Genomic DNA, 22,475 nt, shown 5'->3' on the forward strand with positions numbered 1-22,475 from the left:
CAAAACAAAGAATATACAATCCCGCACAGTGGAATAGCTAAGAATTTGCCTTGGGGGGGATAGGATGGCCCGGGGTGGCGACCCCGCCTCCCCTCTGGTGAAATCTGGTAAAATTTTTGGAAAAATGACATGCCTGAAAATACATTTTACATCATTTTGGTACTTAAAATTGAGCTTTAAGCAAATGCAGTTATTGAGTGTCAAAAATAGAGAATAGTTTTAAATATTTTTTTATTTCTCTGAGGCTTTTGGGAAGATCTATCCCCGCCCATAGTTGCGCCACTGATCCCACGCAATACGCACAACTAGCGAAAAAACACTACACCTTCCACACCTGGGATTTTGTGCTGCCTTGTCCTCAAACCTAGTTGACGACAATAATAGTAAGCTCCAAGTTACGATGAATTCAGCCTTTAAATTCATCTGCGACCTTAAATCATGGGTATGTGACTCTTAAATAGCTCAAATATAAAAGGAGTGACAAAATTATCAGCTAATAACATTATCCTTCACCATGTTGTCGTCCTGTATCCCGTCCTACCTGCATGAGTGAATCACGAGAAAAGCTCGTGAGAAAAACAGAGTTGCAAAGCATTTGCACCCGAAAGCATGCCATTGACCTCCATATCCCGCAACATCGCTCCCCTTACGTGAATAATTCGTTCACAGTTAACGCCTCTCAAGGGTAGAATTCTCTTCCTGTTCAAATATGAAACGCGAAAGCATGAAACAATTGAAGCCAAATAAAAATGGGCTACTGAAAAAAGGAGACTATACCTTCAATATCAAATAAGGACAAAATGCAGATTATAGGTATAACAGACTGAAATTTACGCATCATTAGTTATTAGCGATGAAGTAGCTAGTATTATTTAGCACGCATATTTAAAGAAAAAAGTAAATAATGCAGTATCACTTAAGGTAACATCTCATTACAGTATTTTTCCTTCTTTTTTTGGGAAAAAATTGATTTGTTTCTTTTTTATGTTTATAGTCCGCATAGAATGTATTTTTGTTTAAATATGTATTTCTTTTCTCTTCTTTTTTAACAAATCGTTATAACCTATAATTTGTTTGCAATGGAGCAGCTAATATTGGTTGATACGTCGGACAAAGTGAAAATGAATAAAAATTAATGAAATTATACAATATCACATAATACAGTTCCACTGTACATTTTTCACCAAATTTGAATTATTGTTTCGTTAATTTTTTTGGTCTGCAAATAGTAAATTTGTTTGAATGAGCATTCCTTTTCTTTTAATTAAAAATAATAATTTGCTTGATTTTCAGTTATAAATAAACATGAAATATAATTTCCTAATAGGTCATTGAAAGACCCACGAAAAAATGGCAAATACATAAACTGATAAAACCGCAATACGATGGCAGTATGGACATTCCTAATCTCGTTCTCAAGCCTAGCAATGGGGTAGAGGTCTCCGTAAATATGAATGAGACTACATTGTCATCATAATGCAGTATTCCCTTATCGCGGGTTGCACATACGAGGGTGTATTGAAAAGTAAGGTCTCCAACCGATTTAGTATTTCCGAACACGAGTCGCTGGGAGATATTTGACTACAGCACTGCATTTCTTGATTCCTATGCTAAAATTTAAAACCACTCACGCTACTTTAGACCATTTAGTCGCTGTGGAGCAATCGTTAAGGATGAAGCTTACGCTTAGCTCGCCCGCCAGATGCAAACTACGCTACGATTTTGAAAGCGAAAATATTTCCCTCGATAGACATTCGTCACATGTCAGTGGAAGTATATGGTAAGAAGTGTATGGCCATCAAAAACGTGCGGAAATGGTGACGGTAGTTTTCTAATGGACGGAAAAACGTCCATGATGAGCAGCGGTCGCGGAGGCCGAGTTTGGCAGAACCTATGGCATCTTGAATTGATGACGTGGAGCGCAATTACCGGAGAATAATCCTTCATGAGATAAAGGAAGGTCTATATGAAGGGTGTGGCAACTTCTCCGTGCAGAATATTGTGTCGGAATTCCTCGGTTACAACATGATGTCTGCCAGGTGGGTCCCTGAGCAGCTCACCGATGGACACAAAAAAGCGTGTCCACATGTGTCACATTAAACGAGCGTCATTATCAACGAATTCGGCTAGGATATCTTCGACCACACTCTATACCGGCCAAAAGTCGCCCCGAGGGACTACTACCTTTTCTCCCGCTTTCAAAAAACTCCTCGGGGGACAGAGATTCAAGTCAGACGAGGAAATGAAAGACGCAGTCAACTGTTGGCGTCGCAACGCGGTGGGAGAGTGGTACGACGCCAGTATTAAAAAGCTGGTTAAAAGGATGCAAAAATTAATTGATCATCAAGGGAACTACGTATAAAAATAGCCAAATGCTCAGCTTTTCCAATGATACACGTGAAGTTGAGAATAAATTTTTTTTCCATTTTTTAAGAAGCGTGATATTATATTCATGAAAAGGTGCCGGCAACTCTCAAGATTTAGTATTTTAAAGTTATGAGAGATTTTGTGTATGGCATTTCTAAGTCGGAGGGTACGACAAAATTTCCAATCGAAGTAATCAACACGTAAAAAAGGGGGGTATTTATACGAGGAGGTATTGAAAAGTAAGGTCTCCGATTTAGGGTATTAGGGTACCTTCCCTAGTATTACCATGAGGTCTTTTTTACGTGTTGATTACTTCGATTGGAAATTCTATCGTACCCTCAGACTCAGAAAGCCCGTTCACTAGAAGAATTCTGCAGATGGAAGGGAAAGCTACGTTACAACTAATTGCATAACTACATACAACTTAAAGAGTTCTTCATCTCTTTAATGCGGAGACCCAGCGGGGAGGGGTCGAAAAAGGTTCCGCCAGACTCTTCTCAACGAATTTCCTCCAAAAATCCACCGTACCACGAGAAAGAAGAGTCTCTTGGGGCTCAGTACAGCAGTAATCCTAAGATGAAAACTCCGCCGTCTCGAATGGGTAAAAATAATAAATCTTTAGAGTGCCGGCAAAATTTCACGAATGGGTGACGCTATTACATTCCCGGTTCGATTATCTCGTTCAGTATGAAGTGTTCATTGGATGTAGGAATCCTTACGAGTGTGTTCACAAAAGCAAACAACGCACAGTGGTGATCCGATCGGCAGGAGATCGTGGAGTCATACACTTATTTGCGAAAGGGTAAAATCCGTCGACTTTTCTCCGTGAATAGATCGAAATAAGCAAGACAACAGGTTGATCTATTTTTCAAACTCTACCACAGTACACACTAGTGTTACAAAATTGCAGAACAAGAGCATTACACTTCCTCAACACGATAAATGAGAAGTGCCACGATTACAACGTAATCTATTTATATGTATTTCAATTGCCATCCTTATCCATTTTCAATGATAAGAATAATAACAATTCGACTTTATTGGGCGAGTTTAGGTCTATGAAGTCCCATCTAAGCATCGTCAAAAATTTAATACTTGCAGAGGAATACATTGCCAAGTTCCCCTTCCAATGAAATGCAGTCAAATCATCACAATAGAGACGTATAAGTATGATTTCAAATAACAAAAAATGCAAAGTGAACACAATTACATTTACCTAGTGTATAAAAGCGACAATACCAAAGGTAGGTACCTGAGATTAATGCACAACACTGTTGATTAGATATTCACTCCTGGGTACAAGTGTGTCTTTCAAAATACAGTAATAACACATGGTTTAGGATTACTCTCAAACTGAATTTCAATAAAATGAAGCGCAGAAGATGGCAGAACAGTGAACAAAACCTTGGCCGTAAAGGATAAAATATCGATAAATAAAGCTATTCTAATAAAAAGGGAGGGGTATTATTATTAATTTTACTTCCTTCCCATGGAAGCTTGTTTTTTTACTACTAGATCACGTTTCAATAGATTTTTATATTTGCCCACAACGCGGCGATGAGCTCAGAGTAATTTATTTATTCTTAATATATCATATACAGTCACCACAAACAGTACTGAAAAATATTAATTCCACAGATTATATAATCTCAAATGTGAATGTTGGTATATAGCCCTAATTGTAATTTCTTCCCCAGTGAAAGTCGGATCGCTCGCAAGTGGTGCCTTTTTTTTAAACCGATGTAAATGATCCGTGAATGACAACACATTTGGAGGTCGGCAGGAGAATCCAATATGTTCGTCTGCTCAGTTTTTATTTTATTTGAGTTTTTTTCCGACTCAATTCTTTTCCACGCTACAAAATTGAATGCCATCGCAGACCTCGCGTGCAGTCGTAAACAACTGAATGACGCCACAATAAAGAGAGCGCACAGACTGGTTCGGTTGTTTTACACGACACGGTTTTGTGTCTCTCGACTGATGCGAGACCCGTTTGCCGACCACCGCCCCCCAAACATTCGGGGCTCGACATGTTCGTAGGCTGATACTGACACCATAGACCCATAATGAACTCAAAAGAAACAATGACAAATGTGGCGTTAAAATGAGCTAGTTCAGAAATTTTCTTTCACTTCTGATTATGATCTATATCTATAAATATGAAAGAGGATGTCTGTTTGTCTGTCCGCTTTGCATTTACATACGTCTTCATGTATTGCATCCAAAGTTAGTATACAGGTGCATCTTATTGCCCCAAAGGCCATAGTTTTACTTTTGTTGCGACCGACGCGTTCTTTGCGTCATTTTACCATTACCATTTGTTACGTCACATCATAATTTTTCTGCGATTGGACATCCTACAAAGTAGGCATACCTCTTGATACATTCAAAGGGAAAGCATAAAAATCTTATATGATCATGAAATCCAAGTTCCAAGACTCCCACTTATCAGGGTACCATGCTTCCTGATCAACGCCGGGTGGCCTACGTTTATATATTAATTTTGTAGCATGTCAGTCTGTCTGCATTTTGCGCATTCACACATTAGGGTCTATCTCAGTCGTACCAAGTGCTACAGGAATGGGTTACCGTACGTTCGACGCATGATCTCTGCACGTATATTTTAGACTTAGCCCCAGCGTTGTAGGTTGACATTGCGTAAAGCTGCGGCCAAAAAACGTCCAAAATCGTGCCAAAAAAACAGCCAAAAAACGGGAGACAGTGGCAATTAATTCCTATCTTCCCACTGCTTTCTGCCTCCAGCTCCTGACCGGAACGGACGCATCCCTTGCGCGCTCCCCAGGGCCACCTGACTACCTGCTCTTGCTACCTGCGCTTGCTGCTGCTTGCTTGGGTCTTGCTGCTTGTGCAATATAGTGCAGTGAAATATATTGTCGTAGCTTATTTGTTTATTAGCGTAGGATATTTAAATTAGTCTTAGTTTTAATATAGGGGTGCAATATTAATTGTTAGTTGGTGTGGGTTTTGTGTGTAGTGTGTGCGAGTGAGTGAATATCCTGATTTTGTTTGATCCCGGTACCTGCGACGTAAGATTATCGAGTATCTGCTAGTAGTGATAAGTAGAAAACTTACGTATATCTCAAATTTTTCTCTTCCCTTTAGTATTATTTATTGCATAGTTATTTGCACGTTATCTTTATTTGTGTCGCTGCGCCTTTACTAATCTGGTGTTAAGGTCGTTAAGTAGAATATATATTTGGCTGCTTTAGATTTAATTTTTCTATCGGAATAGTGTCTTAATATTATTTAAGTAATTTTGTGATAGTTCTTTTACATCAGGTGTGTAATCCTAACTCTTAATTCTTATTATAGGCTAACGATATATATACATATTGTTTTAATATATTTTTTCTGTTATAAAGCTCTTCATATATTATTTGTTTTACCGTTGTTTTGAGGTCTATTTTGACTGTTAGGATTTTTATTGTAATTTTCGTAGCGCAGCACTCTCATTGTGATCTTGAAAACTCTCGTTCCGTTCTCCAGTAGTGGTCATTTTAGCACATATCTCCCCTTGAAACACAGGTAGTTTCTTCCGTCCCTCTTGTTGTTAGTCATTGACTCACCCCTTCACTCCTAGCCCTCTCAAAACAACACCTGCGTCCTTGAAGAGCTAGGCACACCTCCCCCCCTGCTATCAATCCCTTTTGCTAATCCGTTTCTTCCACTTTCGGTTAACTCGAGTGACTATTTAGAGGGTAGGAGGTTGACCTTTTTCTTCTTCAGTTATTTTCCATTGCATTTTCGAGTGCGGTTTTGATATTTTTGCCTTGTTAGCGTTTTTCATGTGTTAGGATATACTTTCACCAAACGCATTGCAACTGATCACACTTTTATCTCAAGGACTCATATACTCTTTTTTACTTATTTATCCAAAGTCTATTTATACTTATTTATTTAAAGTCTATTTACGCGTATTTATATATTGTTGTTAGTACTTTTATTACTTATTTACCCTTATTTATACATTTTTGTTAGTCTATCACCCTTTTTATAGCTTTGCTCTTTCGTGGGGATCATATTGCGGGGAATTTATATTTTAGCTAGTTAGTTTCGTCTTTGCTCTCTTGTTGATAATTATCGTTAATCTATTTGTCCCACGTTAAGTTATATCTTAATTTCGTTAATTAGTCTTCTTTGGAACTATATAGTTTTCTAGTTTTAAACCCATTAATCGACTTAATCCATATCCAGGTAACTACATTCCCTTGTTTACGTTTAAAAAGAGACAAGTTAGTAAGTTTATCGGTTTGTTTTACTCTCTCTCAAATATCTATTAAGCGTAAATATCTATTAAAAAGAGACAAGCTAGTAAGTTTATCGGTTTGTTTTACTCTCTCAAATATCTATTAAGCGTATCTCCGTCAGGTAAGCTTTTCTGAAATCCAAAGTTGCGATAGTGATAGGATGCCTTCGAATAGGTCACCCGTTGCCGGAGTTGAAAACGCCGGTGAATGCGAGGCTCTCGGTGACCGCATTACCGCGTTGGAGACGATGGTGCGGGAACTTCGGGCCCAGTTTGAAAGGGTGGCTGATACCGCTGAGGGGAATGGTCCGAGGGGTGGTTCTTCGAAAGGTCGCCGTGCCACAGGGGCTGCACGGGTTCGCTCGATTGCAAATAGCGGCTGGTCGATCGAGAGCCTTCCTCGAGGTCCATCTCTCGATGACGGGGTCACGTCACCCCGTAAATCTGAGTTTTGGAGGGTCGTGTCTCGGAGGGACGGTGGTAGTGTCACTCTAAGATGGGGTTTGGGGGATGCTGAGGCAAATCCCGTCCCCGTCTCGAACAGGTACCAGTTGCTGTCGGATGGAAACTCCGAGGTGCCTGACGTGCCTACTCCTACCCCGAAACCGGCACCTAGGAAGGGGCGTCAGAGTGGGAAGGGGGGGATCATAGTGTTAGGGAGTAGCAATGTCCGTCGTGTGATGGTCCCGTTACGGGAGAGGGCAGACCGCGAGGGTGTAAGCGACCGTGTAACGTCATGGTGCATCCCTGGTGGCGGTGTTCCTCAGGTGACGCAGGCGGTTGGTGCGGCGGTACGGGGCACGAAGTGCTCCAGACTGCGGGTCGTGGCTCATGTCGGCGTCAATGATGCCACCTTCCGTGGATCTGAGGAAATTCTAGATTCCCTCCGGGATCTGAATTCCGAAGTGAAGCGGGTGGGTGGGACCATTGGAGTCGGCATTGAGCTTTCGATTTGTAGTCTTGTCCCGAGGATCGATCGTGGTTCTCTGGTTTGGAGCCGAGTGGAAGGCATAAACCAGAGGCTGCGTCGTTTCTGCACGGACATCGGAGCCTCCTTCGTGGACCTTAGGCCGGCAATCCGATCGTGTCGGATCCCTCTGAACCGTTCGGGAGTCCATTACACGGCCGAGTCGGCTAGTCGTGTAGCGAGTAGCATATTTGAGTACTGTAGGTCTTTTTTAGAGTAGAGAGTAGGGCAGAGTGTAGATATATTAGTGGGTTGAAAAATAAAGGGGTAAGTTCAAAACTTTTCACAGACAAAGATTCTTCCAGAAATGAGAATAGAGAAGTAGAGAGAAAAATCAGCGTTTCAGGTATTACATTTAAGCACGAGAAGCGTCAGTCGAGCAACACGTTCAAAGGCAGTCAAGGCTCAAGTCATTTTGATAGTGTGTCAATAAGACATGCATTTCCATTTATCAGCGGTAAAGAGCCTGTGAATAGTCTATTCGACAAAAGCAAATCAGAATTATTCCCGAATCGCAATATTACTACTTCACAAGTTTTAATCGTGGCTGTGGTTAATTGCCGTAGTTTAAGAAATAAGATTCCCGAATTCCACCATTTAATTCATAGTACGAAGTGTAACGTCATTTTTGGAACAGAAAGTTGGCTAACAGATGATGATTCAGACAATGAGATCTTCCCAAAATCGTTCACTGTTTATCGGAAAGATAGAATTAATCGAGTTGGGGGCGGAGTTTTTATAGCTGTAAAGAATTCAATCGTCAGCCAAGCGATAACCGTAACTGAGACCAGCGTTGAATCTGTGTGGTGTTTAATTAAATGTCCAAAATTCAAAACTATTTTATTATGTTCGTATTACAGACCACCTAACTCAGATATAACGTCAATGTTGGATTTTCAAAATCAAATAAACAGCGTAGCATCCAAGTATCCTGAAAGAAACTTGATTGTGGGTGGAGATTTCAACGTACCTTCTATAGATTGGGAGACTTATAGCTTCATTCCTGGTGGGAGGGATAAAGTGATCTGCGAGGCTTTATTACACACTTTCACATCTAATTCATTGTTTCAAATAGCATCCGCACCGAACAGAGGAGAAAATATTCTTGATTTATTAGCGACAAATATACCACATCAGGTAATAAACGTTGGCACTGTCGAAGGAATAAGTGACCATAGGGTAGTAACTGCAAAGTTTTCTCTAAATACCGCTGTAAACTTTAAAAAAGAGCGTAAAGTTTTCATTTTTAAAAGAGCTAATTTTGATGGGTTTAAGAGTCATATGAAAAATGCTTTCCCCGAGTTTCAAGAATCAGTATTAAAGCTAAATGTAGAGAATACTTGGAAAGCTTTTCTTTCGCTCGTAACTTCGGGAATAAATAGCTACATCCCTAGTAAAATAGTAAAAGAAGGCAGCGAACCGAGATGGTACGACGCGGAAGTGAGAAAATCATTGAGGCGACAGAGAGCGTGTCATGCTAAAATGAAAAAAGTCAGCACGGATTTATCCGCTAATGAACGCGAGCTAATAATTAAAAAATATAGGATGACTAAAGCCGCCACGAGGGAAGCGTTCAGGAATGCGTTCACGAATTTTAAAAGAAAAACACTAGTAGAGCAGTTACAGGATAACCCAAAAGCATTTTGGTCATATGTTAGGGAAGTTCAAGGTAAACGATCTACCGTATGTTCGCTGAGAAACGACAATGGAGATGTGTTGACAAGCAGTTACGATAAAGCCAATTTATTAAATTCCTACTTTAAGAGCGTGTTCACGGAGCCTTCCGAAAACTCACCCGAGACCGATGACAATCCCTGTCTACGTAAGATGCCAGCTATTGACATTAGTACGCTCGGAATAGAAAATATATTGAAATCGCTTAGTCCAAATAAATCACCTGGTCCAGACGAAATCCCTTCTCGCGTATATAAAGAACTAGCCTCAGAACTTGCCCCCTACTTGCAGTTAATATTCAGTAAATCCATCAAGCAACACGAAGTACCTAATGACTGGAAAATCGCTAATGTAACGCCTATATTTAAAAGTGGAGACAAGGAACAGCCATCTAATTACAGGCCGATATCTTTAACGTCCATCTCTTGCAAAGTCCTTGAACACATCATAGTCAGCTCGGTAATGAAACACCTAGACGCGCAAAACTTATTAATGGGAAATCAACATGGATTCAGGAAAAGCAGATCGTGCGAAACTCAGTTAGCGCTTTTCGCCCACGATATTTTAGTCTCCGGGGAAGACAACATTCCAGTAGACGCGATTTTTCTTGATCTCAAAAAGGCATTTGATAAAGTACCCCATGGAAAGTTAATAATAAAACTGAAATCTTATGGTCTAGACGAAGATGTCATTTCCTGGATTAGAGAATTTTTGAGCGACCGCGTCCAAAGAGTAGTATTAGACGGTGCAGTCTCCAATGAGGTTAGAGTGACTTCTGGCGTTCCTCAGGGTAGTGTCATTGGCCCACTCCTATTCCTTCTTTATATAAACGACATTGGCGAAGTAGTGCAGAGTAAGTTACGATTATTTGCAGACGACGCTGTAGTTTACAGAGAAATTCGTTCCAGCAAAGATATAGATGAACTAACGAATGACCTTGCTGCTATCCAAGCTTGGTGCGATGCTTGGCAGTTAGAATTAAATTTGGAAAAATGCGTCGTAATGAATTTCTGGAAGAAGAATAACTCCCTACAGCGTAACTATGTCATTCGGGGCACGCAGTTAAAGGCAGTTGAATCTGTGAAATATCTAGGGGTTAGACTCAATAATGATCTATCGTGGAATAAACATATTCGAGAAATAACCGGTCAAGCTAATCGTAAAATGGGTTTTGTTAAAAGAATATTAGGAAAGTGCGACGACAAAGTGAGAGAAATTAGCTACTTTTCCCTCGTTAGACCACATTTGGAATACGCTGCCAGTGTTTGGGACCCTCATGAAAAAGGCTTAATAACAGAGTTAGAACGCGTGCAAAGAAGAGCTGCCAGGTATGTGAAAGGTCGTTACGATAGTCTTGTTAGTGTAACTGACCTCTTACATAAACTCGGATGGGAATCTCTGTCGGACCGTAGATTGAAAAATAGACTAAACCTTTTAGATAAATTCAAGAGCAGTGTCTTTTCTGACGAAGTTAACCATATCTTGCGGACGCCAACGTACTACGGAAGATCAGATCATATAAATAAAATAAGAGAGATAGTTTGCAGAACAGACAGATTCCGAATGTCATTTTTTCCACGATCAATAAGAGATTATAACGGCAGCATTAGAACTCGTAAATAGATTGCATGACTTGTGGTGTAGCCTACTAACCTATGTTAAACTTAAAGCATGTTTCTGAATTTCTATTCTATATTCTACTTCTAACAGCATATAGTAGTATAGTTTGTTATTATACGGGACGTTTCTTGGACGGTGTGGTGTGCATGTGGGAGTCCAAATGCATGCTGCATGCTGGTGATTGATCACCCCCTGCCAAACACCCTAGAGGTGGCTCGCAGGGTAATTTGTAGATGTAGATGTAGATGTGCAGTAGTTCTTGCAAAACTCTAGCAGAGGAGAGCCAGGCACTGGAATACCACAATTAATACCATGCAGTGGCGCCGACTCCATGGAGTTTGAGGGGGCCCGAGCCCCCTCAAAAATTCGTTATGGGTGTGAGGAAAAATGTGTCAGGCTTGTCGATTTTCCCCGGAGTGTCCTGATATCGAGATTCGAGTTATCAGGGTTCTAATGTTGATCATATGACTCTTCTAAAATGCTTAAAAAATAAAAACTCACTACTCATAAACTTCCCCGGGGCAAGATCCCCGGTTTGGGCCCCCCAATATTTTTTCGGTACCCCTGATACCATGTCCCCCAAACCCTGTTTGACCATTTTTCGCAATTGGCCCAATTATTCTCACGATTGGACCATGATTCTCATGATAGGACCATGGCAAGCAACAAGGTAACAAACAATAGCACAGCAAGGTCAACCGAGGTTCACAGCAATCAGGTGAATGCTACAGGTAGAGATTTTAAAAATAGAGTCACCCAAATTTTCCTTTTCTGGCTCTTTTTCCTACTTTTTGGGATATTTGCGAGGAAAAATCAACGACCTTACCCCTTTTGCAGATAAGTTGATGACGCCGTGCGATAAAACAACTTTATTTTCCCCACAGCAATTTTTCCCCACATAAATACGATTTTTATTTTTTTCCTATTCTTTTAATTCACTGTTCAACAAATAACTGCACCTATCCGTCCAAATACAGTCCTATAAACACTATTCCTTAATAATGGTAAGAAAAGGCTGTATCTGTGACCTCTTCGTCGATTCATAAAAATGTTCAAAATTTTACAAAAATTGCGAAGCTAGGAAAAGGATCAAAAAACTTAAAGCTAGTAGATTGATAAAAGATGTAGTTACCGACATAATTCCTTAATAATCCTCAAAATAATGCGGAATATCTCACTTTGTAAAGTTCCACTAATCTTTATAATATAGACCCTGGGTATCAACTACAAGATGGTTCCTTGATAATTGATTGATTGGTCCTATAATCTTTGATTATGACTACCTTGTAGGTCGGCATAATAAAGTTTTGTGGAACATAAAAAAGTGAGTTATTTCGCAGTATAGATATGTGGTCCCACCTAGTGAAGACTGAACACTTGATCTAACCTTGATAATGGCTGAAACCTTACAATAAATAAGTGTAGAAAAAGACAAGTACTTTCATTATATTAAACTCGTAGAACGAGACCACCAGCCATGACTGCTAACTTGGGGGTCACCGCTTACCCGTTACTCCTCGGTATCGCACATCGGCCTCACATCGTTTGCTGTTGTGTGCTAATAGTACTTCATAATCACTCACTCGGTATATCAATTTTATCCTCATCATTTAATACTCGTGACTTTCTTTTATTTGAAAGAGAAAACTCTTCAACTGATATAAATACATTAATTAACACCCCTTGACGAGCTGAACTCGATCAAGATTTTCGGTCCGGCTACTGAACGGAAAACTCTGATCTCTGCACTTAAGACTTTCTTCGGATTTCCAGGTAGAGATAAATTGAAGGAGAGTTCACGTCCGATCGTGTGATTAGTTTCTCCCTTTAACAGACATCGATCGGTAGGTGCACCGGCGAAGTGTAATGTTGTTTGGGCTCTTTTCCGATTCGCCAAAACTGATTTCGAATCGCCGTCCAACTCATCATCGTCTTATTTAGCACCTGCTCCCCTCATCAACCACTCAACCAACTTAAAAGGACTCCTCACCTCATTTCTCGGATCCAGCTACGTGTTTCCTTATCCCTGACGTTGTCTCCTTCGCTTCAGAGAACGGTGGCTAACGTCAAAGACACTCGAGAGAGTATTCATGCAATTATTCAAGTGACTAATATCAATCGCTTCCTATATTAAATGTAGGAGCAAACTATTTCATATTATGACATGCTAGAAATAATGACTCTAGCCTAAGCCAATGAAGATCTAACATAAGTTCTCTCCGTCGATGATTGCCAAAGGCAGTTGAATTACTGATTTCCGAGATTATTATTATTATTGAAAATGAAGTTACAAGTTGGCCATTCGGTCGAGTGGAAACATAGATTAGTTTTACCCAAGTTGATACATGACGTTACAATAAAAAAAACACATACACGAAGAAAAACATTAACAAGAATTACAACATAAACTTTAACCTAAAAATAGCAACATACAAAGATGGAAATGACCCTTACTAGATTTTTTAAAGAGATATTTTCCTTTAATTAAAATATATATTTGAATTTCCTGTCTTCGGGCATATTGTTTCCGAGATGCGATATTGAGGCAAGAGCGAAGCCCCCATGAAAAGTAACCGCCCTGAATACTGCAAAAAAAGTTATAAGAAAAACGATAAGAATTTATGGCACTGTAATTGCCGATATATTTTCTTAATGTACCATTAGCATTATCAAAAACGAGCATCGTATATAGATTATTATTGGATCAATGCAAACAGTCGCAATTACAAAGCCAATGATCCTTATTGTCTTTTCCCAAAACTTTTTCAAAGTGCAGAGTGACCGTGATATTGCATAGTGTTGAGCATATCCTTGGTTACAGGCGCCGGCGCCGTGGCATGGGATTGTCCCGGCGCCACCCGCCGCGGCCGGGCCTCGTCTCCAGGGAGCTGCGCCTTCCGCCGGCGCAACCGCCGCCACCTGCCACCGCCGCACCCTCTTCTGCGCTGCTGCACCACGGCCGACCGCCCGCACCAACACCCGCGCCCCGGCCACACCACCCCTGGTGACGCGGCCAAGCCGCACTCGCTTCACTCACGGTGAGTGGCTCCATATTCACTGAACTCACTCTAGCAATACTAGTATTTGGATTCTAATTCGACCGTGAAGGGCCATCGGACACTTGAATAGTCATCAGCTCAATTAAACTGACCTACCCCTACATTATCAAGGTGAAAACCTTTATTGCCGCGTTTCCTGAACAAAGCCCTCCCTAATTGATGAGGCGAATCTGGGTAGCTTTGAACTAATGCGCATTGTGCACGAAAAATATTGTTAGAGCACTTATTTGTCAAATACAAGACTTAGTGGGGTAAATAATAAAAAAAAATCGATTTCCTGCGCCTAGTAAAAATTTAGCGTATTAAACTACTCACGACACGTTTTTCTGTTCTTCAGTTTTGTCTAAGCTATAAAACTGACACAATTTAAAGATCCTTGTCAACTGTACTCACTCTGACGTGCTACATTTTGATTGCGGCTCCAGGTTGTGCATATATAAAATACCTTTTCGCCGTCGCATTACGCCGCTGCCCAAACGTAATCAAAACTTTATCTCGAGAAACATAAGTGGCTTGAACTGAACCAGTAGGGTAACACATCACACGTCTGATAGACGTTAAGATATATCTCTGTATAGTTGAAGACGCAAGGCTCATGCAACACTCTCGACAACTAGCTAAAAACTCGTTTCATTAGCTGCTATTCCTTAGCATGAATATATGCAGTACGACGTCAGTATCTACGTTGGTGGTAGAAGCGATTTTTTCTGTGTTTGATTACCAATAAAATGCTGCTTATCTCATCCCCTACTCCCTTAAAAAAATAATTGTCGCATATACAGCTGCTTTTACTCCTCACTTTTCACCTAAAATTATATGAAATTATTTCAATTGCGACCATAAAATGAATTGAAAAAGCGAAAACAATACTTACATGAACCTAGGCGATTTCTTACGTAGAAACTCAGTATATGAATATTCATGCCTTAAAAATAATTGAAATGTGTTTTCCAAGATATCGGCTGTATTAGTGGGTAATAAGGTGGTAATCGGGTTATCACCGTGTTCATCTGAGGCGGTGCTTTTTAGCCATTATGAAGGAGCCTTATACGTCGACCCCATACCCCCGACCGCCTACGCCTGAGGGAACGGATGATGATTATTCATTCGTCTTTTACGCGCTACCCTTCCATTCCAAGTGTCTGGCGTAGTTGAGCCGCTAACAAGTCATCTCGAATCCTCAGAACACCCTCTCGAACGATGTTCGCCTTCTTCATCTCATTTCACACACACCGTTCGCACCCTTGGAAGGATGTTCCTCCTCCACACGCTCTCATTGCTCATGTTTCGATGGTTTTATTTTCCTCTTTTTCGGTGGATCATGCGGAAATGAGAAAATTTATGATGTCGGAAAAAATTATAAAACGCGAGCCGTTTCATTACCAGGCCTTGAAAATACAGCGGCAACATTATTTACTTACGTGAGCGTTGGGTGTTTACGTCTGATTACAAATCTGCATGCACTTTGGACATAAAATCTCGCCCTAGAAATTCTCATCATGTGTAGTTGTAATGAAATGAGAAACCTCTTTATGTGCGGGTGGAAAATAAAATAAAAATGTTCATCGCGCGGTGCCTGCCTCGGGGTTCACAAATGAGGAATGCGAAGAAGTACTCCCATTCATAATGAATTTTGTGAGCGAACCAGCTCATCAACGTGCTATTCTTTTTGGTACTGAGATTTCTATCCGTCTCGTAACCAGAAACATTCGTCGCAGTTTTATTATGCCTAATCCAATTTAACGCTACTCAATTATTATTGATATGAAAATGTATTCATGCCATTAAATGCAGAAATAAATGATCTATAATTTAATGTGCATTGCATTATAATCAAATGAGCGATAATGATGTCTTTGAGATATCTTTAAACATGGACGGTAGAGTTTTGCAACGGACAGTAGCTCACCATCATTGGGCTAGTTTAGTAAGTATACTAAAAAAAACAGTTTATATGGCATCACTTAATCATTGAAATGAAAGACTTCGAATCCTGGTCGCTATGCACCCTGCACGGGAGCACATCAAGCCAGGATAAAGCAGGCCTGGAATTAAAAAAAAGGCCAACTCTAATTAATTTTCAATGGGATAATTCAAAAAACTTGATAGTTTGGATAGTTCATTGGCATACAAAAACCGTCGTAAGGGATCCAAATAATTTGTCATCCAAGTCCTCATCCCGACCGAATTACATGCGCTGAGAACAATTTCGAAGTCACGCGATTTACCATGTAATTTAGCAGGGCGTGAACGAACCAACTCAGCAATGTGCCCTTCGTTTTAGTAATGAACTTCTTAACCGACTTACAACCAGAAAAACTCGCTGCAAATTTTTTAAAGACCTAATCAAATAATTATTGATATGAAAATGTAACTACGCCTTTAAAACGCAGATATAAGTCATCTTTAATTTGATGTGCATTACATTAGAATCAAAAGGGCTGTCTTTGAGATATTACTCTTCAAACTTGGGCGGTAAAAAAAATCAAAAGAAGTAATCGTGATGCAGCGGAATTTTTCCAAATTGAATGAAAACACATTCCATTCAACTTTCCACGCATATAAACTTTACTCCCGGCGTAGGATTCCATGTTACCACATCGTCTTCAAGTACAATTATTATATTACTCCAGAAAGGAAGACTGCCACGTGGATCTTTGAATTTTTCTGTGAAAAATTTTGTTTACCCAAAAAAACTGCATTTCCCGTGCCTCCCCCCTTACTGACCCTCACCACCCCTTTCTCCGGTTTCCAGCTATCGTCTTCCTCTCACTTACCCTCCTATCCATTCCGTTCGATTTCTTCTTCAGATCGTTCAATCTACCCTCCCTCCTTCGTCCCTTGTATTCCCCACTACATAACAAAAATGTATAAATTGAATGTACAACATACCATTTTGAACTATTTTGTACCTTGAAGATGATGTAGTAATATCGAAACCAAGGTCGGGAGATTATCATCGTTGAAGATTGCATTTTCTTTCAATTTGGGCCGTAATATTTTGCAACGAACAGTAGCTCGTACCTATGCCGTTTTGTACTAGCAATTGTAATAAATAGCCGTACACATGGCATCGATGGGCTATTGAAGTGAAAGCATTTGAATTCTGGACGCTATGCACCGCGTACGCGAGCAACTAAAGCAGGGATGAAGCTAGTCCGGGCTTTAAAAAAATGGCTTACTCTAATGCATTATAAATGGGATAATCCACAAAAATCGAATTTTTGGATAGTCCATTTTGAGACGCAAAAACTGTCGTAAGTGATCCAAGTAATTACTCTTCTAAGTTGCAGTATCACCCGAGTTATATCTGCAGGGAAAAAAATTCGAAGTCACGCGATTTACCATGTAATTAAACAGAGCGCAAACGAACCACCTCATCCACGTGCTATTCTTTTCGCTTATAAGCTTCTCATCTGAATTGTAATTAGAATAATTCTACGTAGTCTTATTTAACGCCTAATTAAATTATTATTGACATGGAAAAATATTCATGTCATTAAACGCTGCAATGAACGATTTTTAATTTGACGTGCATCAAATCAAAATCAAGTGAGCTGTCCTTGAGTTTTTAATCTTCATAAATTAATTTTTGATTCTCGAGGTGCTCATCAACATTGCCTGATGCGCAATTTTTGGCCTTCCTTAAAACGACCCATGCCTCCAACTCGATCAGTCTTTTTTTGTTGATGGATTACTCGCGTAAAACCTATAATATCATCGGTAAGTTTTAATTGTGTGGAAATACGTGGAGGAGGAAGGTGATTGGGAGGGGTGGTTTGGTCGCTGGCATTTAACCCTCTAATCGGTCGAGTGGCGGCGAAGAAAGGATACGCCCTGCATGGAAAGTGGAACAGAAGAAACAAATGATAATCGGGCATTTATTCGGTGGCGTACGATTCATGAAGCGATCGAGTGTTTGAATGAAGAATTCCCCTCCGTTTGAACCACGAATATTACCATGGAGTGTCCCCCAGTTGTCAACAATGGTGCGGTGCAACCCACCACGCATTTATCTGAATTTACAAAAGTCACCACTCGCGCCGCTGACAGCAGCGTTATCTGAACATCAATGAGAAAAGGGCTACAATCAGTAAATTTGGTTTTTACCCGCTTTCTACCCCATTCCACTATAGGTGACCTTCTTAATTGGAAGACTTCGCCACTGGACACCAAAACGTTGGGCGCCACATACCTCCGGGCTTTGTACCCACCTAAAGACATAGCTATGGCCCCACAATTACTCTCTTTATAATGGGCTCGGTCATTAATAGTGATGGAAAAACGTCGGTAAAATCGATTTTCGAGTGTTCGATTTTTCGTCGATATGAAAAGGTCAAATTTTCAACAGCAATTGAAAATTAAACAAAATATTGACAAGCCGAAAAAAATCAACGGTTCTTTTTTGTTAAAAAAAAATCAGTCAGTACAAAAAAATGTTCATTATTATTCGAAAAACACTGAAGATACTCATTTGAGTGGTAGAAAAAATCAACTCAGTATACCTGCATAGATTACTAGTAGTAAAAATTTAGAAATACTCGCACATAAAAGATTTGGGATCACCGCTTGGAACCATACGGCTAAAGTAATTTTTTTTAAGAAAGATCAACTTATTCAGATGTTTTCTTGAGGTTCGTCAGGCGCATCCATCCAATTTTACCGGCCTTTACTGATAATCAGTAAATCAACGTCCAATCAATAATCATGGACCGCACTTTTCTTGACCGTTTTTTTTTAACTTTTTTACCGCACTTTCATTTGGAACATTTTCCAGAATCCATTAAAATGCTAACAAATCGGAAATACGAATCACGCTTCTACGTGACGCGCAGGGGTCTCCTCTATGTAGTCCCTTTGTACGAAGTTCCCGAGAGCTCGCGCCACGAATATCGCAATATAGGATTTCCACTGTATGTGTTGCCACCTTCCGCGCATTTCAATTGGTTTACGTCAGTCACAAAACGCGTCGCTGACGGCAGGGAAAATCCGAGTTCAACATTTAAAAATGATTTAATAAGGACTTTAAACCAAAAATTATACTCGTAATGACGTGATATATGGAGTACATACTTTGCATTATGATGTTATTAGTGCAAATACACAATGAACTATTAAAAATAAATGGATTGCTCTGCACTTATCACCGAAATGCAGACGTATTTACAAACCGATTGCAATGTGCTCTGAGTGGAAACATAGATCGAGCATCCAACGGACGGACTGCGGCTCTTCTATGCAGTGCCTCTCGGTTGTGCATTTATCAGGTTCCTTCAATTCGCTTCAATCGGAACAGTAACTAGACGGACGGAATAGACTGATGCCGTTTCTTTCCCGAGACTCTATTTTTCATTTAGGGCGCATTTACTGTGCTGGATGGATGTATTTAAGTATTCAAGACCGATATATTGAGGAGCGAGGATCCTTATCTGAGCGCGTTTTAAGCCGACAGAAATGAAATCATTAGTCCATGTGTGAATATCCGAGTACCCTGTAGCAAAAACATTATAATACTCTGAGAAATAGTTTTCTTTGATCCCCAGGATGCCCACGACTTAGAATTAAAACTATATTAAAACACCTGAAATGCTTCCTATAAACAACAATTTGATGGATGTTTAAAAAATTTACCTTCCTAGCTACAGCCTGGTACTCACGCATACGTCCATTTTTGTAATTCACCATAGTAATTTTCGAGGTCTTCATGGAACATCCACGGATTCACTAATTAAAATTAAAATTGCACGAAAAAAATGGAAAATAATGAAAAGTTTTGAGGAGAACCAAGTACGTCACACCAATCTTAGGAGCGATGACTCTTGGCAAAGATGAAAATTAACTTTTTATTTTATTATTAATTTATTAACAAAATAAAATTACTCGCCAATATAACCATACATATGCCTTGTATTCTTTGCTTTCCTATTACCCAATTGAAAGTCGATTGATACTGTCGTACACTGTAGAATTTAAGCAATGCAGGTACTTTAAATATTATGATTAAATACAATAAGCATGGACAATATCACCAGTAGCCACATTTACTTTTCGTAGTCACTCAGTAGTCACATTTTCTGTGGATTGCGAACTTCCTTCCCACATTTGAGAGATGGGGTTGCGAGATCATCGCAGCGAAATGTGCAAGGAGACCTTCTCCAATGGTTATAACCAGGCGCCGCTGACAGCATGTAATTGCTTAGGCATATCAAGTGGTAATCGAGGATCTCTGCGAGTAAATTACTTAGCTCGAAGTTTAATAATCGGTTTCCATCTCGGGACGGGAGAAGTTGCGGAGGAAATGTAGCTAAGGTTGCCTGATATCCATCTCAGATTACGCGAGGGACGGAGTTACAGGAGAGGGGGTGGAAGGGTTCTTGAGTCGGCATTCTCGAGTGAATTTAACGGCATTTGGAGTGAATATCCTCCACTTTATATCTATATCCACGTGTATTACAATAGAGCATTCCCTACTCAACCTCGAGATGTGTTAATACCAGAGGCTCCGAACTTTCATGGATAGCGATAATGCACGGGTCCTTAAAACGATTCTGTTTAACGTAAAGGTAACATAGAATGTGGGGAGCAATGTTGAACTGAGATGGCCTAACTAACTAAGAAGATTGTTTCTGGGCTATACTTCCGCAATGGTTATGAAAATTATTGAAGTGAACTGAATTCATTATCGCCATTAGCGAAGATTTGGTGCCCCTAACTATCACTCACCGCGAATGCAAATGAGTATAGTGGGGCCTGTTGTATGCAACCCCCTTGATTGGGAGAATAAGATCCTTGATTTTGTAGCATAAAATACTGTCCGCGATATCTGTATTCAACTTTACTTATTCTCTCCAATGTCCCCGAGTTTATAAAACCCACAACCTACTCCAATTACCCTCTCTTCACCCACCATATTTCTTAGATGATGTGGGATCAATGGTGAGCAAAAGTTTTATTTCTCCTAAAAAAGAAGAGGTACCATTCTACTGGTCAACCTTCGGAACCAACGTCGTGCAGCATCAAACGCGATGATGAAAAACGCCCTGCGACATACCTTGCTATTGTCCACTACCAGATCACTACATACAAACTGCAAGCGCCTATGAATATCTGAGATACCATGGTTTTTCGCCAAAAGAAACTCCATCACTGTCCGTTGTTTGGAACGCAACTCCGTTACAGACGCTTTTTAACAGCTCCATACAGCGCGGCTGCATATAAGAAGTCAATGTGAGACGAGACGAAGCGAGAATGCTTGGCAATGTTCCACAAGAAATGCCAAGTTTTTTTAACCAAAATTTGCCGTGAAAAAAAATGTTTTGCATTACTTATTGAACTAAACTCGTAATAATAGCGGTGGGTAGTGCGGTAGCCTAGTGGATAGAGCGCTGGGTCACTTATCGAAGGGTTCCGGATGAAGCCTTTGGACATCCCCAAATTAAATCCTCGGAATGGAAGGAATAAAGGAATACACGCCGTATTTCCAAAGTGGCATAAGACTATTGATAAGGACGGGCACTGTCTTGATAAGTGACGTGGTGTTCCATAAGGATGTGTTAATACACTGTAAAAATTGGAAGTTCCGATAATAAAGGCTGTGGTATCAAGAAATTTGGGAGCATTAATTACAGAGCAACTATCGTACGATAACTTTTCACAATTTAAACTCGTCAACAATTGATCTGACCAGTAAACACTCTTCAAAAGGTTTGCACTCCATAGCTACGCCAATTTAAGTCAATTTGTCTGTCAAGATTGTTGTGAATAAATCCCCAAATTAATATTTTAGCATCTATTTATTTCAACCACGCTCCCATCACCTTTGCCACCACAAAATCTTCACGGTAAGAAACCATCAACTTAGCTAACATATCGAGCTTTTTACTGCCCACTTACCTTCCGAGATGAGAAATGGAGCGAAGATTTCATTGATCTGGCTTATTTATCATTCGCCGCCAGCGAGTGGGCTGGGTCTGGAAGGAGCGGTGCAGTGCTGGCCAGCGATAAGGAATAGCGAATCCAACGTAACGTGATTAATTGGCAGACAACCATATGATCCATCAATGCCACAAACAACGCTCTCTACGATTTTCTATTGCTAAATTTATTGCCCACCAGCAGCCAGCGTATCTCATATATGTTTACCGCACGTGGCCGAGTGAAAAATGTTCGCTCCAAATATTCGCTGTGCACCTTTATGCCGATTCAATCGCGCTATTGGTTTCATTTGTTTTCAAAGAAGGCAAACGAAAGGTTAATAGCAGTTCCTTACATCGTTTCTGGGTTAGCTGCGTCAAGTTGTTTTCAAGATGACATTTCGTGGCCTATGGTGACCACATCTTCAGATCAGGTCTGAGTGCCGACAGATGGAAATGACCCTCTTTATATGTATATACCATCCTTATGGTGGCTAAGCCCATAATCTCCATTGAAATAGTCGATTTCAGTTTACATAATGAGCATAGATAAATTACCGCTCGGAAAGAGACTCATACGCAAAAGCACACCAAAATCGGAGCTCTCG

The 22,475-nt window shown here is 40.2% G+C and overlaps 1 protein-coding gene across 1 annotated transcript in view; it reads left to right on the forward strand.

Moving 5' to 3' along the window:
• LOC124158853 (5-hydroxytryptamine receptor-like) overlaps positions 1-22,475 on the forward strand; it is a 700,732-nt gene that overhangs the window by 238,811 nt on the left and 439,446 nt on the right. Inside the window, exon 3 of the mRNA XM_046534230.1 lies at positions 13,717-13,933. The gene's annotated coding sequence lies outside the window, so the exon portion shown is untranslated. The remainder of the gene's footprint in view (positions 1-13,716; positions 13,934-22,475) is intronic.

The sequence above is a fragment of the Ischnura elegans genome, chromosome 5 (assembly GCF_921293095.1).
Source record: "Ischnura elegans chromosome 5, ioIscEleg1.1, whole genome shotgun sequence".
In the NCBI taxonomy this organism is placed as follows: domain Eukaryota; kingdom Metazoa; phylum Arthropoda; class Insecta; order Odonata; family Coenagrionidae; genus Ischnura; species Ischnura elegans.